General features: G+C 42.3%; 1 protein-coding gene across 2 annotated transcripts in view; it reads left to right on the plus strand.

Annotated features, from left to right (window-relative positions):
* LOC136857641 (zinc finger protein 883) overlaps positions 1 to 14,985 on the plus strand; it is a 44,613-nt gene that overhangs the window by 13,516 nt on the left and 16,112 nt on the right. The gene's annotated exons all lie outside the window — the stretch shown is intronic.

Genomic DNA, 14,985 nt, shown 5'->3' on the forward strand with positions numbered 1-14,985 from the left:
AATATTGAAATGCTTGACGAATATAAATTATCATTCAGCAGTCATTCATCAATGCTCTGCATTTAGGGCTGTCGCCCAGGCAGTAGATTCCCTGTCAGTTGTTTACCTAACTTTTTCTTAAATATTTTCAAAGAACTTGGAAATAAATCAATTGTCATCTCCCATGATAAATGATTCCAGCCCCTACTCCTCGTCCTATAAATGAATATTTGCCCCAATTTGTCCTCTTGAATTTCAGTTTTATCTTCATGTTATGATATTTTTAAAAGCTCCCCTCAAGCTTATTCATCTACTAATGTCATTTCATGCCATCTCTCCACTGACAACTTAGAACATACCACTTAGTCGAGCATGTCATCTCCTTACTCCCAGTTTTTCCCAGCCCAAAGTTTGCAATATTTTTGGTAGAGTACCCCATTGTTGGAAATCACCCATAACAAATTGTGCTGCTTTCCTTTGGATCTTTTCCAGTTTTCGTATCAAGTATTCCTGGTGTGGGTCCCATACACTGGAACCATACTCTAATTGGCTTCTTACCAGAGACTTATATGCCCTCTCTTTGACATCCTTACTGCTACCCCTAAATACCTGACAACCATGTGAAGAGATGTCTAGCCTTTCTTTACAACCTTGTTAATGTGATTATCCCAATGAAGATCATTCCTTATATTAACACCTAGGTACTTACAGTGATCCCCACAACGTATTATCTTCCCATCAACATAGTAATTAAAACTGAGAGGACTTCTCCCCTTGGTGAAACTTACAACCTGACTTCTTATCCTGTTCACCATCATATCGTTGTCTGCTGTCCATCTTACAACAGTGTCTAGGTCTTTTTGCAGTCACTCACAATCCTGTAACTTATTTACTACTCTACACAGTATAACATCATCCACAAACAGTCTTATCTGTGATTCCAGTTCTTTACTCGTATCTTTATACAATGGCAGATCAAATATAAACAGGAATGTGAATGTACTGCTGCTGTTAGTAATAATTCTGAGGTGGAGCTTTGCTAGGATGTAGGTGGGGGTGTCTGGAGAAGGGATTTTCATGCACGAACGATGGTGGAGAGCTGGGCTACTTCAGTACGCCATGAGTGAGCAAGAGGTCCACACGTCTGTTGCGCAATGCATCATTATCAATTTTCTCACAAAAAAGGGCACAAAACCTTTCGAAATTTTGAGACTGCTCCGCGCACAGTTTGGGGAAGAAACACTTTCACAGACTCGAGTGTATGAGTGGGCTAAAAAATTTGAGGCAGGAAGAGAAGCTGTGGAAAATGGACCTCATGAAAGGAGATCGTGGACAAGCACCACTGCAGACAACATTGTTGCCATTCATGACATTATTGGTGAAGATCGGCGAATAAAAATTTCGCAAATTGTCTTAGCTATAGGAATAAGTTACAGAAGTGTTCAAACCGTTATCTGAGATGAACTCCATTTCAGAAAATTGTCTGCCAGGTGGGTTCCTCGTCTCCTCAACCAGGAACAAAAAACTTGATGCCAGGAAGTTTGTCAAAGACTCCTGTTTGGTTGCCTGCGTTTCGCCCTCGTGTGCTAAGTAGGGCTCATCAGTTGGTACTTAGCACACCTACCAAGATGCAAGGCGAGTGCAGACCGTGGAGGCCACTGCATAGGCTACTTCAAGCCACCAGCAATGCCAACGCACTATGAGAGACTATGGCTTCAAATAGCTTATTCAGTAGCCTCCACGGTATGCACTCACCTTGCGTCTTGATAGGTGTGCTAAGTACCAACTGATGAGCCCAACTTGGCACACGAGGGCGAAATGCAGGCAACCAAGAATGAGTTAGCTGGAAAATGTATAATGTCCAATAACGGACCATTATATTAGTATTATAAATTTACTCATTCAGGACAAATCTTTCATGTTCCCTATGGGAATCAGCATCTATATCAAAGACTCCTGCATCGCTACAAGGAAGAAGGAGAGGATTTCTTGCATCATATTGTGACTTGTGATGAAACTTGTGTGCATCATTACATCCCTCAGTCAAAGCAAGCAAGCATGGAGTGGCAGCAAAGAGACAAAGCAGGTCTGGTCAACCCCAAAACAGGCATTTTGCTGGTGGATTTTCTTCACAAACAAAGGACAATTAATGCAGCCTATTAATGTCGCCTTTTGGATGAAGCAAAAAGCTGCGTATCGCAACAAGTGGCGTTGGCAACTGATCCGAAACGCCATTCTTCTCCATGACAATGCAAGGCTGCATACTGCCGCTTTAACGTGGGAAAAACTGGATGAAATTCACTGAACACCTTTGGAACAGCCTCTGTACAGTTCAGATTTATTGCCCTGTGACTACCATTTGTTTGGACCAGTCAAATAAGACCTAGGAGGACAGCGGTTCGATGATGATGCAAGTGTAGAAGAGTTCGTGCGCAACTGGCTCCGCACACATCCCTCTTCTTTCTATCAGGACGGCATCAAAAACTCACCAATCTAATGGAGAAAATGTGCACCGTATCCAGGACACTGTAGAAAAGCGATCTCTATATGTGCATTTTCTTAGTTGATGCAATAAATTTTAAAAAATAATTCCCATTCATATTTGATCCGCCCTCAAAGAAAATGTAAAGATCCACTAATACTGCCCTGTGGGACCCCGCTCTTAATCATTACAGGATCAGATAACACTTCACATACTCTAATTCTCTGAATTCTATTTTCCAGAAAGGTAGCCATCAGTAGCATATTTCCCATACATGCGATTGATGTGTTGCATCCCTTGTACTCGTATTTTCAACGAAAAATAAATATTAATTGTTCATTTTTTATATGTCTTTTCACGAGAGTTTAATCCTGATGTAAACATATAGGTGGAGCACATTGCCTTTGCATGTGGACATGGACATAGTTGATTGGAGAAACAACCGTCGCACTCACTCGACTGTATGCGAGCTCGAAGAAAAGTAGTACGTATCATTAATTTTATTTTATTTTAGTTTATTGCATTTAGGGAGTTTGGAAGATTATGTAATCAAATTAAAATATGGTTGTCATATATACTGGTATATATATGTTTTTTAATATAAAATAGTGGTTAAATAACGAGAAATGAAGGCACAAGGCGTGGTGTAATACAGGAAGTCTTCTCGTAGTGAGGGAAAGTCCCAAACTGTACAGCATGGATATAAGGTGTTGCATCTTGCAGCAGCAGCAGCAGCAGCAGCCAGTGTCAGTATTCATAGTGAGAGAAATGGAGCAAGAGGTAGGACCATCGCGTGTAGTGAAACACAAAAGAGGAAAACCGCTCGGAAGTGACCATAGGCAGTGCATTGTGAATATGTTCAATAAACTAAATGAACAGAATCCAGATTTAGTCGTTTATTCAGAAGTTCAGATTTCCGCACTATTATCGTATGCGATGCGCAGCCCTGTACTCCCGAACACGAGACGTTGACGGGGTGGAGGTTGGCACTACACTCTCAGCAAATCACAACTCTGTCTTTGGTGGAGACGTGGACATACCATGTTTACATCAGGATTAAACTCTCATGAAAAGACATATAATGAAAGTTATATAAAATTCAAACGCACAGTTATCGATACTCAGAGATGGTTGAACGAGCGTCGCTGGCTAGTGACTGCTACTAATTGCCAAACTGCTCCAGAGATGGCAGTACCAGCATTGGACCCCTGTTGTTTGTTGATCTCCTTCGTGGGGTTGGAATGCGGAACGAAGAGCCACATCCGTCAAGAGGGTGGTGCGGGATGGAACCATGTACTGTATCGCGTGTGGCCGGGATTTATTTGCTATTTCGTGAAATACTGGAGTTCTTGCTTGTTAGTAGTTCTTTTCTTTTGCTATAAATTATGATACATGGCAAATGTATGTAGTTGTAATATAAATGATCAGTTTCGTGTGCTTGTAGTGTAAATATCAAACAAGGAAAATGCGGGAATTATGCAAATTTAAAATATCACACTGATCAGAGAGTAATTCAGTAGGCATGGATGTAGGAGCGCCAGGGTCACACATTTCTACCGCACATTCCGAATAGAATTCTAACATTTTTGTAATTGAACAATTATTAAGAGAACCATTTAGTATACTTACTTTTACGGAGAAAAGTAGAATTATAAATGGAGGACAACCACGTTCAACTCTGAATGTACCTACACAACTTAAGTCGTAAGTTGTGTGTTCATAGTCTGAGTAGAAATGTTTATGAAACAGACCATTGAATTAGTGGATGCGAGATCTTAAATAAACTTTTCTGTTGGCCTTGTTTGTTGTTTTCTCTTGAAAAATGTGTTTGGCATGACGGTCTGTTTGCGTTGATTTTTAAAACTTTTTTCAGTTACATCCCCTAAACCAGAAGTCAGGAGGCGCCACTGGTGGCCATCCATTTGTCTAGAATGGTAAGGACCCATTTTATTATAATAGGGAAATAGAGAGATCAAGGAGGAGGTGCAGATTAGAAAGAAATAAGAGGAATGGTTGCAGGAGTAAGATTGAAAGAGCTTACTAGGAAATTGAATTTATCAAAAAGTCAGCTGGGAATAACATGAGGGCAAACATAATTTGGCAGCCATACAAATTTTAGGGAGCAATGGATACTTTATATAATGGATAGATTAAGGCAGAAACAGGATCTAAGAATGATATTCCAGGGATCATTAATGAATAAGGGGAGTGTATATGTAGGCAGATGTATACAGTCAGCAGTATGTAAAGGTAGTTGGATATAATATAGACCTTCGTTATAGAAATGCATTGGCATGTTGGCTCCACTGAAATCTATCTAAGGATTAACAATGGTTCCATAGTAAAGGTGTACTCCACTAGCTACTCATTGTATATGATACACCCATTTAGAAGAATACATCATTATGATGACTGCAGACATACCGGGTGTCATATTGAAACTTGATACACTGACTGACAGAGCAAATGCAACACCAAGAAGGAGTGGTCAGAACTTTATGCCAATTGCAGGGTAGACTGACGTCACTGAGGTATGCTCATGATGTGAAATGCGCCGCTGTGCTGCGCACGTAGCGAACGATAAATGGGACGCGGCGTAGGCGAATGGCCCACTTCGTACCGTGATTTCTCAGCCGACAGTCATTGTAGAACGTGTTGTCGTGTGCCACAGGACACGTGTATAGCTAAGAATGCCAGGCCGCCGTCAACGGAGGCATTTCCAGCAGACAGACGACTTTACGAGGGGTATGGTGATCGGGCTCAGAAGGGCAGGTTGCTCGCTTCGTCAAATCGCAGACGATACCCATAGGGATGTGTCCACAGTGCAGCGCCTGTGGCGAAGATGGTTGGCGCAGGGACATGTGGCACGTGCGAGGGCTCCAGGCGCAGCCCGAGTGACGTCAGCACGCGAGGATCGGTGCATCCGCCGCCAAGCGGTGGCAGCCCCGCACGCCACGTCAACCGCCATTCTTCAGCATGTGCAAGACACCCTGGCTGTTCCAATATCGACCAGAACAATTTCCCGTCGATTGGTTGAAGGAGGCCTGCACTCCCGGCGTCCGCTCAGAAGACTGCCATTGACTCCACAGCATAGACGTGCACGCCTGGCATGGTGCCGGGCTAGAGCGACTTGGATGAGGGAATGGCGGAACGTCGTGTTTTCCGATGAGTCACGCTTCTGTTCTGTCAGTGATAGTCACCGCAGACGAGTGTGGTGTCGGCGTGGAGAAAGGTCAAATCCGGCGTAACTGTGGAGCGCCCTACCGCTAGACAACGCGGCATCATGGTTTGGGGCGCTATTGCGTATGATTCCACGTCACCTCTAGTGCGTATTCAAGGCACGTTAAATGCCCACCGCTACGTGCAGCATGTGCTGCGGCCGGTGGCACTCCCGTACCTTCAGGGGCTGCCCAGTGCTCTGTTTCAGCAGGATAATGCCCGCCCACACACTGCTCGCATCTCCCAACAGGCTCTACGAGGTGTACAGATGCTTCCGTGGCCAGCGTACTCTCCGAACACGTGTGGGATCTCATTGGACGCCGTTTGCAAACTCTGCCCCAGCCTCGTACGGACGACCAACTGTGGCAAATGGTTGACAGAGAATGGAGAACCATCCCTCAGGACACCATCCGCACTCTTATTGACTCTGTACCTCGACGTGTTTCTGCGTGCATCGCCGCTCGCGGTGGTCCTGCATCCTACTGAGTCGATGCCGTGCGCATTGTGTAACCTGCATATCGGTTTGAAATAAACATCAATTATTCGTCCGTGCCGTCTCTGTTTTTTCCCCAACTTTCATCCCTTTCGAACCACTCCTTCTTGGTGTTGCATTTGCTCTGTCAGTCAGTGTATTTAAATTAGTTATTTCGAGGTTGCCTCAGAAGTATTTTCTTATGTTCTGTTCATACGTCCTTAAGTTGCAATGCAACATGTAAGGTTGTTTTGTAAAGTTTTGCCTCCTAACTTTAACAATATGTGAGATACGGATACTGGTATAAAAGAAATCTCTGATCAATGACTATCATGATACCTCGTGGTGTACATCTAGATCATGCATTCCTGGAAACGGTGAGAAACGGGTAACGTACATGGACATGAAGTCTAAAGAACATGCTGTTATTGAGTTTGTGGCAAAACCATGTCATCCCTCCGTCACAAGAACATAGAAGGCAGCAGCTGGACCTTGCCACACTAGGCAATGCTGGTGAAAGCATGTAGAGTGCCAGTCATCTTTATGATTTTCCTGGCAGCATAATATAACAAGATGGCTGACACTTAAGATAAAGGTAGTAACCAAATACTTCGAGTGTCTTTCTATGTAATGTTATCTATGGACTTAATTGTAGGTAAAACAATGTAAAGTTCCGTGTAGAATAAAAATACAGTTCTTTTTAATGTTCTGTTTACTGTAACTAGCAAGTCAATAAGTGTAGTGATCCCCACAAGTTCCTTACAACAGAGGGTTGTGTTCCCATGGATATTAATCAAAGAAGGATGGGCGTTGTCTGTGTCAAACATAAGGACCTAAATACTGTGACTTGAGCTGATTTGCAGTAGTCGACGTGTTAAACACAAAGACTTTGCTATAGCAATTGGGATTTCACTTGAGCGAGTCCACCATAAGTTTGATGAATCGTGGATACATCATTATGACCCAGAAAACTAGCAATAGTCAATGGAGTACATACATAGGACTCACCTGACCCCAAAAGATTCAAAGTCACTGATTCAGCAGGGAAAGTATTATGATTATATTCTTGGATTTGGGTGGCATAGCAAAACTTGTTCGACATGAGTGCGAGTCTGTAGACAGTAATGACAGCTACATTGAAAAATAATGACTGTCTGATAGAGGGGATTTTATGGGCTTTAAGCAGACATACAGCTCATGTCAGTATCTCACATATTGTTGAAATTATTGGATTGGAGGCAAAAATTTTAAAAATGCCTTTGTGTAATCATTTACTGTTTTAAAGAACACGTAAAGACAAATTAATTTTGCATACTCCGCACCACACATTTTCTGCCATTTTACCATTTTATCTCTTCTCTGTCTCTTTTCCACCCAAATATAATTTCACTTCACTTCATTGCCCAACATCAGATGAGTGGCAGAATTGTCATTCAGCATGCTTCTTACAGTAGATTTAAAAATTGATTTTGGTTGGCATAATATTATCCAGCTTTTAATGTTTTTGTAACACTGCAAATAGTGGATAGACCGACACAGATCTTTTTATAGAATTTGTTTTACATCGCACCAACACACACAGGTCTTACGGCGACGATGGGACAGGAAAGGGCTTGGAGTGTTAAGAAAGCGGCCTTGGCCTTAAGGTACAGCCCCAGCATTTGCCTGGTGTGAAAATGGGAAAATGTGGAATACCATCTTCAGGGCTGCCAACAGTGGGGTTCGAATCCACTATCTTTCGGACACAAGCATACAGTTGCGCACCCCTAACCACACAGCCAATTCGCCCAGTCGTACCGAGTGTAACCGCCTGCCTGAATATTGGCGAGAAGTAGCTGGGGAGTTAGATAACTTTCTTCTTTAGCATGCCATTCCTCTGGTTCATAAATTTTCTGATACTACTGGTACGTAACACACTGGTTCATCATAGCATTCAATCCCTACACTGAAGCAATGATTGGAATGAGCAGTGTGCATATTTAACGGATTGGTGGTAGAGGAGTATTCACGGCTGTCTGCGGCCTGATCATTCCAGCTCCGGAACTTTGGACTGTTAGATCGGCACCGTAGTACTGTTCGCTCAAAGTGAGAAAATGTTCGGTTTTTCATTTGATCGATTATTTTGTATGATAACATTGTTTTTAATCACTACATTCCTACTGATGTTTTTGTAATGACCTATGCTGACTTCAGTTAGGAAAACCACAAAGTCAGTTTTTCCGAGAATCCCATAGCGAAGCACGGGTACATTAGCTAGTTATACATAAAAATGGAAGAAACAATAAGGAAATGAGTGAGGGCGGGAGACAAGTTGATTCCTCAAAAATGTTAGAAGCTTGATGTGGATTAAAAATGTCCCCCTAAACAGCAAGAGAGTGATATACCAGATGTACTATATCACAAAACTGACATATGCTTCAGAAACTTGGGAAATGAATGAGGGTAAGAGAGAATTAGAGGACCCAAGTCAGCGAGATGAAATTTTTGAGAAGTAGTTTACCCCCCCCCCCCCCGCTCACGGCACTTACGCCTTTCAAAGGGCTTTGGCCTGCGCAGCGACCGCTGCTGAGCCTGAAGGCCTGCAGATTACGAGGGGCCGTGTGGTCAGCATGACACATCCTCTCGTTTGTTATTCTGGGCTTTCGAGGCCGGGGCCGCCATCTCACCATCAGATAGCTCCTCAATTCTAATCATGTAGGCTGAGTGGACCTCAAACCAGCCCTCAGGTCGAGAGAAAAATTCCCAACCTGGCCGGGAATCGAACTCGGCCGAGAGGCAGGCACGCTACCCCTACACCACGGGGCCGGCTCGAGAAGTAGTTTATGAGTAACAAAAATAGATAAGGAAAGGAGAAGGTTAGAAATCTAGTGCTGTACAAGTGGAACCATTGCAGGATAGGGTAGAGGGATCAAGGTTTAGATGCTATGGGCACTTGAAGAGAATGGAGAAGAAAAGGATACCCAGGGAGATGCATGAGATGAAAGTGGAAGGCAGGAGACCAAGAGCAAGACCAAGGGACAGATGTCTGAAAGGAGTAAAGGAGTAGGTGAATCAAATAGGGGAGCTCCGGACCGGTGACAGAAAAATAGATGAGACAGAAGATGATGAAGAGGCTTATATGTGCTTAACAGACTTGGCAGTTGGATGGAACTTGTTCAAGATGATGACATGTAGCAAGATAAGGAGACGTGTCAGAATAAATACAGTGGCAGGTCATTACAGAAGAAGGGACAAGCTTTAAAACACAGAAAGGAAAGGGCAGTCCCTGCATTTTCATATAAAGACATTTCACAACCCTAGTTCTACATCACACATGTCAAACTGAGCCTAGGTGACATTGGCCACAGCCATGGCCAGGCTGTTTTACCGTGGCTGGCTTGTCAGACAGCTAACTTGTCAACAGCACAACTAAGCGAAACGTGCGACAAGGTCGCGTGTTGTGATGCCTGTGTTTTAAACAATATAAAACCAAAGATTCAAAGATTATTGTGAGTCAGAATAATTTTATTTATTATTTATTTATTATGGCTTCTTTCATGTGGCGAAGTTAGGGCACCTGGCTCTCTCTTACACTAAACCACAATACAACAAATAATATTAAGGCTGCCTATTACTAAGTATACTACTTATACTATTTCCTAATTAAGCTTAAGTTACACACCCACACAATATGCAGCTTATTAGCTTGTTAAATCAGTCCTCTTTTCTCTCTCACATAGACACTTGCGCACACACATACTTACAATTTACACACTTATCAACTACCCTTACGTTTACATTATATAAAATTAACAGAACCATTTTTAATTTTTCAATTACCAATCACACGTACATATATACGCTTCAATCGGTTACTCTCAACAGGAAGTCTCGGCAAGTTATTTTAAATTTGAGGAAAGAGTCAATGCCCCTGACACTTAGTGGCAGGGAATTCCAAAGCCTGGAACCGGTTACAATAAAAGAATTATTATACAGAGAAGAGTGGTGAAGAAGAATAGCTGAAGTGGAGCGCGAGCGAGTGTTACGGTTATGGAAGGAAGAGAGGAAATGAAGTTTAGATTAAATATACTGGGGGGAGTTACTATGCAGAAGTTTGTGTATTAAGACAAGTATATGATATTCATGTCTCTTATCAGGTTTTAACCAGTTCATTGCTTGATAGTAAGGAATAATATGCACATCATACCTTAGGTTAAAAATTAATCTAAGGCAACGATTCATAATACACTGCAATGTCCTAGTTTGTTCTTTAGTAGCGTCTACCAACAGTAGTCAAAGATAGGAAGAATTAGGGTCTGTGTTAGTTTTTTTTTTTTGCTAGGGGCTTTACGTCGCACCGACACAGATAGGTCTTATGGCGACGATGGGATAGGAAAGGCCTAGGAGTTGGAAGGAAGCGGCCGTGGCCTTAATTAAGGTACAGCCCCAGCATTTGCCTGGTGTGAAAATGGGAAACCACGGAAAACCATCTTCAGGGCTGCCGATAGTGGGATTCGAACCTACTACCTCCCGGATGCAAGATCACAGCCGCACGCCTCTACGCGCACGGCCAACTCGCCCGGTTGTGTTAGTCTTTGCCACATATTTAGTGGTATAATGTCTCTATTTAATTTCAGTGGGTGTAGAGTAGCAGACACCTTCTGACCTACGTTTTTGATATGTCCTGTCCAATTTAGAGTTTGTCATAGTCACCCCAAGATTTCTCACTGTTTTACTGTACGGGATTGTGCTATTATTTATTTGTAGAGGAGGAATGATTGAATCGTTGATCTTATGTATGAGCTTCTGGGACCGATAATGATAGCCTGCGGTTTTGATGGATTTATGAGAAATCTGTTTGTGAGAGCATAATCACCGAGTTGTTTCATGTCATCATTTGTACATTTTACTGTGTTCGGTAATTTGCTTAAACTGCAATGGTAATAGATTTGGAGATCATTGGCATATAGGTGATAATTACACGTTTTTAGAGAAGATGAAATGTCATTGATATACAATGTAAAAAGCAACGGTCCTAAAATACTACCTTGTGGCATGCCCACTTTCCTTGTACGCAATTCAGAATTTCTTTCGCGAGTTATCACCCGCTGCCTCCGATCTTTCAAATATGACGTAAAAAACTTCGGTACTAAAGGGTCAAACAAGTAAGATTCCATTTTCTTAAATAGTAGCTGTAAGTCTATTGTATCAAATGCACCACTGAAATCCAGTAGCATTAGTACTGTAACTTGTCGTTGTTCCATAGGTAGTCTGATGTCTTCTGTCACTTTAAGGAGAACCGTGGCAGTGCTGTACCCTTTCTTAAAGCCCGATTGTAATGGGTCAACGAGAGAATAGTTATTTAAATATTTCAGTACTCGATCAAACACCAGTCTTTCCAAAGCCTTAGAAAGCACTGGAAGAATAGAAACTGGGCGATAGTCAGAGGTCAGTTTAGGATCGTTTATCTTAGGCACTGGGATGACATTAGCTTGTTTCCAGAGTGCAGGGAAAGTTCCATTTCTGAGACAGTAATTGAATATGTGTGTGTTAATCGGGAGGATAGCGCCTATTATATTATGTACGAAATGCATAGGGATGTCATCTACTCCTACTGCTTTAGATTTAATAGAATATAGTACTTTTTTAATTTGGTTGCTTGTGACCTCTTGGAAGGAAAATTGAGGACGGATAAGTGGAGGGATGGCTGATTGATTCGTATTTAATTCTGCCTGATTGATTGGTTTAAATGTGATTCGTTCTTCAAAGAAATATCTAATAAGCTCTTCTAGGGGAACAGTTGGTTCTCATTGCTGTTGTTAGCCTTTTACAGTACCAAGTGAGCGTAGTTCTTTCCAGGAATTCCTTGCGTTCATTTTACCTGAAAGACAGTTTAAGTACTTAAATTTCTGATTTTTGATTTATTGCTTAATTCTGTTCCTGAGTACCCGATAGTTTTCAAAATCGGATTAATTGCGGGTACGTTTATACCGTCGGAACCATGAATCACGGCGAGCCATTAAATTCTTAATTTCGTCATTTAACTAACCATGGGCAGGGGAGGGGGGGGCACTCGCTTTCACTTGTCATTTGGAAGCATGTTTGTCATATAGGCTAATAATGAGGTTATTTAATTTGTCTATTTTTGCGTCAGTATCATCTAGTAGTAGAATATCATTCCAGGGTAGGTTGTAGGCGTCATACTTCAGGTGAACTGGATTAATATCTCTTATATTCCGACAAGTGGTGAACTTAGGTTTGTATTTGGGTATGCAAAGAGAATAAGATAAATAAACTACGTCTTCTGTTGAGATCGATGGAACAGGAATTTGGCCGTGATTTAAAACTTTCTGTGGATTGTTAGTTATTACTAGATCAATTAGTGAGTGTGAAGTGTGATTATTGCTATATATATATGGTTGGTGGGATTTAATGGGAGAATCGCAAGGTTACACGAAAATAGTACATCAAGTGGTTTGTCCTTCTGAGCTGATTCTTTCAGTAAGTTTATATTTGTCTCTTAACTGTACGATATGTTCGTAAGTTGGTACTAGGTTGAATAAACAAGCTTCCAACTCCATCATGTTCACTATATCTAGAGGTTTATAAACTACGACGAAGAGGACTTTCATCCCTTTAACTGTGATCTCCACGAACATGAACTCTGGTCCTGGCTGAGTGGCTTTTTGTGATGTGCATATTACTCTACCTCTCAAGTCATTTCTGAAATAAAGAGCTACACCGCCTCCTTTCCTACCATCCATTCTGTCACAGTGGATAAGTTCGTAATTATTAATATTTACCATGGCGGAAGGGATGTTAGGCCTTAGTCAAGTTTCACTAATACAAAAAACATGCATGTCATTGTCGTTAACAATTGTACGTATTTCATCTATGTGAGCAGGGAGAGAGAGCGTGTTCACATGGCAATATTGCAAACCCTGTGGCATGTAGGAGAGAGCCTGTCTCAACAAGAGACTGGTTGCGACAGGGGGTTGCGGACCAGAGCCAGACTCAGGTAGCGGGCGTTGAGCTAACGTTACAAGGTGATTATGTTTAACTTTGATTGACAGAAACAATGGGTACTCACCCCTGCCTCCTGCTGAAAGAGAACGCTGACTGTTGCACACACACATTCACACCCACATTTAAAGAAAATATGCACATAACTAACACTATTTGAGTCAAATTTGAAACTCGTGGTAAACAAGAGTCCTATTACATACTTTAAAACTAGCCCTATTATAACACATTCACTCATTGACACTGATTCTGTGCTCCGCTACACTGTCTGATGATAACTATTAGGTCCCTGGAAGTGATCAGGGTGGTTTTCTTGCCATCTGGTGCAATTACAGTCACACGCCCGTTCTGTGTACACACATTTCGCAGTCCAAATGCATCGCATGCCTTATTCAAAATTCCTTTTCTTGTTGTCGTGAGAGATTCCGTGACCATGATGTTAGTGCCCTTCAGTAATTGCTTCGCCCGCCAGACTTGGTCCCGCTGATGGTAACGTAGAAACTTCACAATTATTGGCCTGTTCCCAGTGGCCAATACGTTGGCAGTCGTCCTTCGCTGGCCCCCTAGTCTATGACATCTATCGATACTGTCCATGCCAATATCTAACTTAAGTCGGTTTTTAATGACGTCTATGACAGTCCCATAGGTGTCCTCCTCAGGTGATTCCTTAACCCCATGTATCAGTAGGCAATTTTGCCTACTATACTGGGCTGTTTCATCAGCCATCTCCTCTTGTTTATCCATCCTCTGATGGATCTCCGCAATGGCCTGCTTCATGTCAGCTATCTCAGCACCCATGGAGTTTCGGAAGTTCTTAAAGTTGGAGCTTAGGCTGGTGAGCAGCTCCTGGGGGTTGGCAGCGCTGCTGTCTGCACTGCGGTCGGAAGCAGTCATGGCTTCCTCCAAGCGAGCTTTTAAATTAGTGCAATCACAATACATGCAAGAGAAAGTTAGTTTTGTGTTAATTTTATTTATTTTTTATCCACTTACTTTTGCAAGGCTAACCCTCTCGTGCATGAGGACCTCATATGAGGTCGTTGGAGTTCTCGTTCATTTTTATGCATTACTTATTACGAGGGCAATTTCAAAACTTATGCACAGAATACATGCGCATCCACAACAGTGGAATGATTCCCCGCATGAAGCGTCAGTTGTGAGCCAGACTTTTCAGCTATCACCATGTGTTTTTGTGTTATGATAATTTGTATTTTGAGGAGAAATTCTGATTTGAAATGGATGGAGAAAATGACTTAAGTCAAATCTCACGTTGTGACCACCGATCTTACGTCAAAATTGTAGGTTTGCAGGGAAATTCCCCTACTGAAATTCACAACACTCTAGTTGAAGTTTGTGGGGATAGTGTATTGGATCAAAGCACAGGGTCACAATGGGATTTCCGTTTCTGCAAAGGCCGGACAAGTACTGAAGACAATCCAAAGGGTGGGCAGCCGGTAACTGCAACAGACTACAATTCCACTGTCATTATTAATAACATTTTGCAAGAAGATCGACCCAAAACGTGCGAAGAAATTGCAAGTGAAGCAAGCTTGTAACAAGGGCGATACTACACGAATTTTCTGCGAAATGTTTGCGGCCAAAAATTTGTCAAAGAAGATCATTGTCACAGCTGTCCGGCTCTATGGCTAAATGGTTAGCGTGCTGGCCTTTGGTTACAGGAATCCTGGGTTCGATTCCCGGCAGGGTCGGAATTTTAACCATCATTGGTTAATTTCGCTGGCGCTGGGTGCGTGTGTGTCATCTTCATCATCATTTCATCCTCATCATGACCCGCACGTCGCCTACGGGTGTCAAATCGAAAGACCTGCACCTG

The sequence above is a fragment of the Anabrus simplex genome, chromosome 1, assembly GCF_040414725.1.
Source record: "Anabrus simplex isolate iqAnaSimp1 chromosome 1, ASM4041472v1, whole genome shotgun sequence".
NCBI classification, from domain to species: domain Eukaryota; kingdom Metazoa; phylum Arthropoda; class Insecta; order Orthoptera; family Tettigoniidae; genus Anabrus; species Anabrus simplex.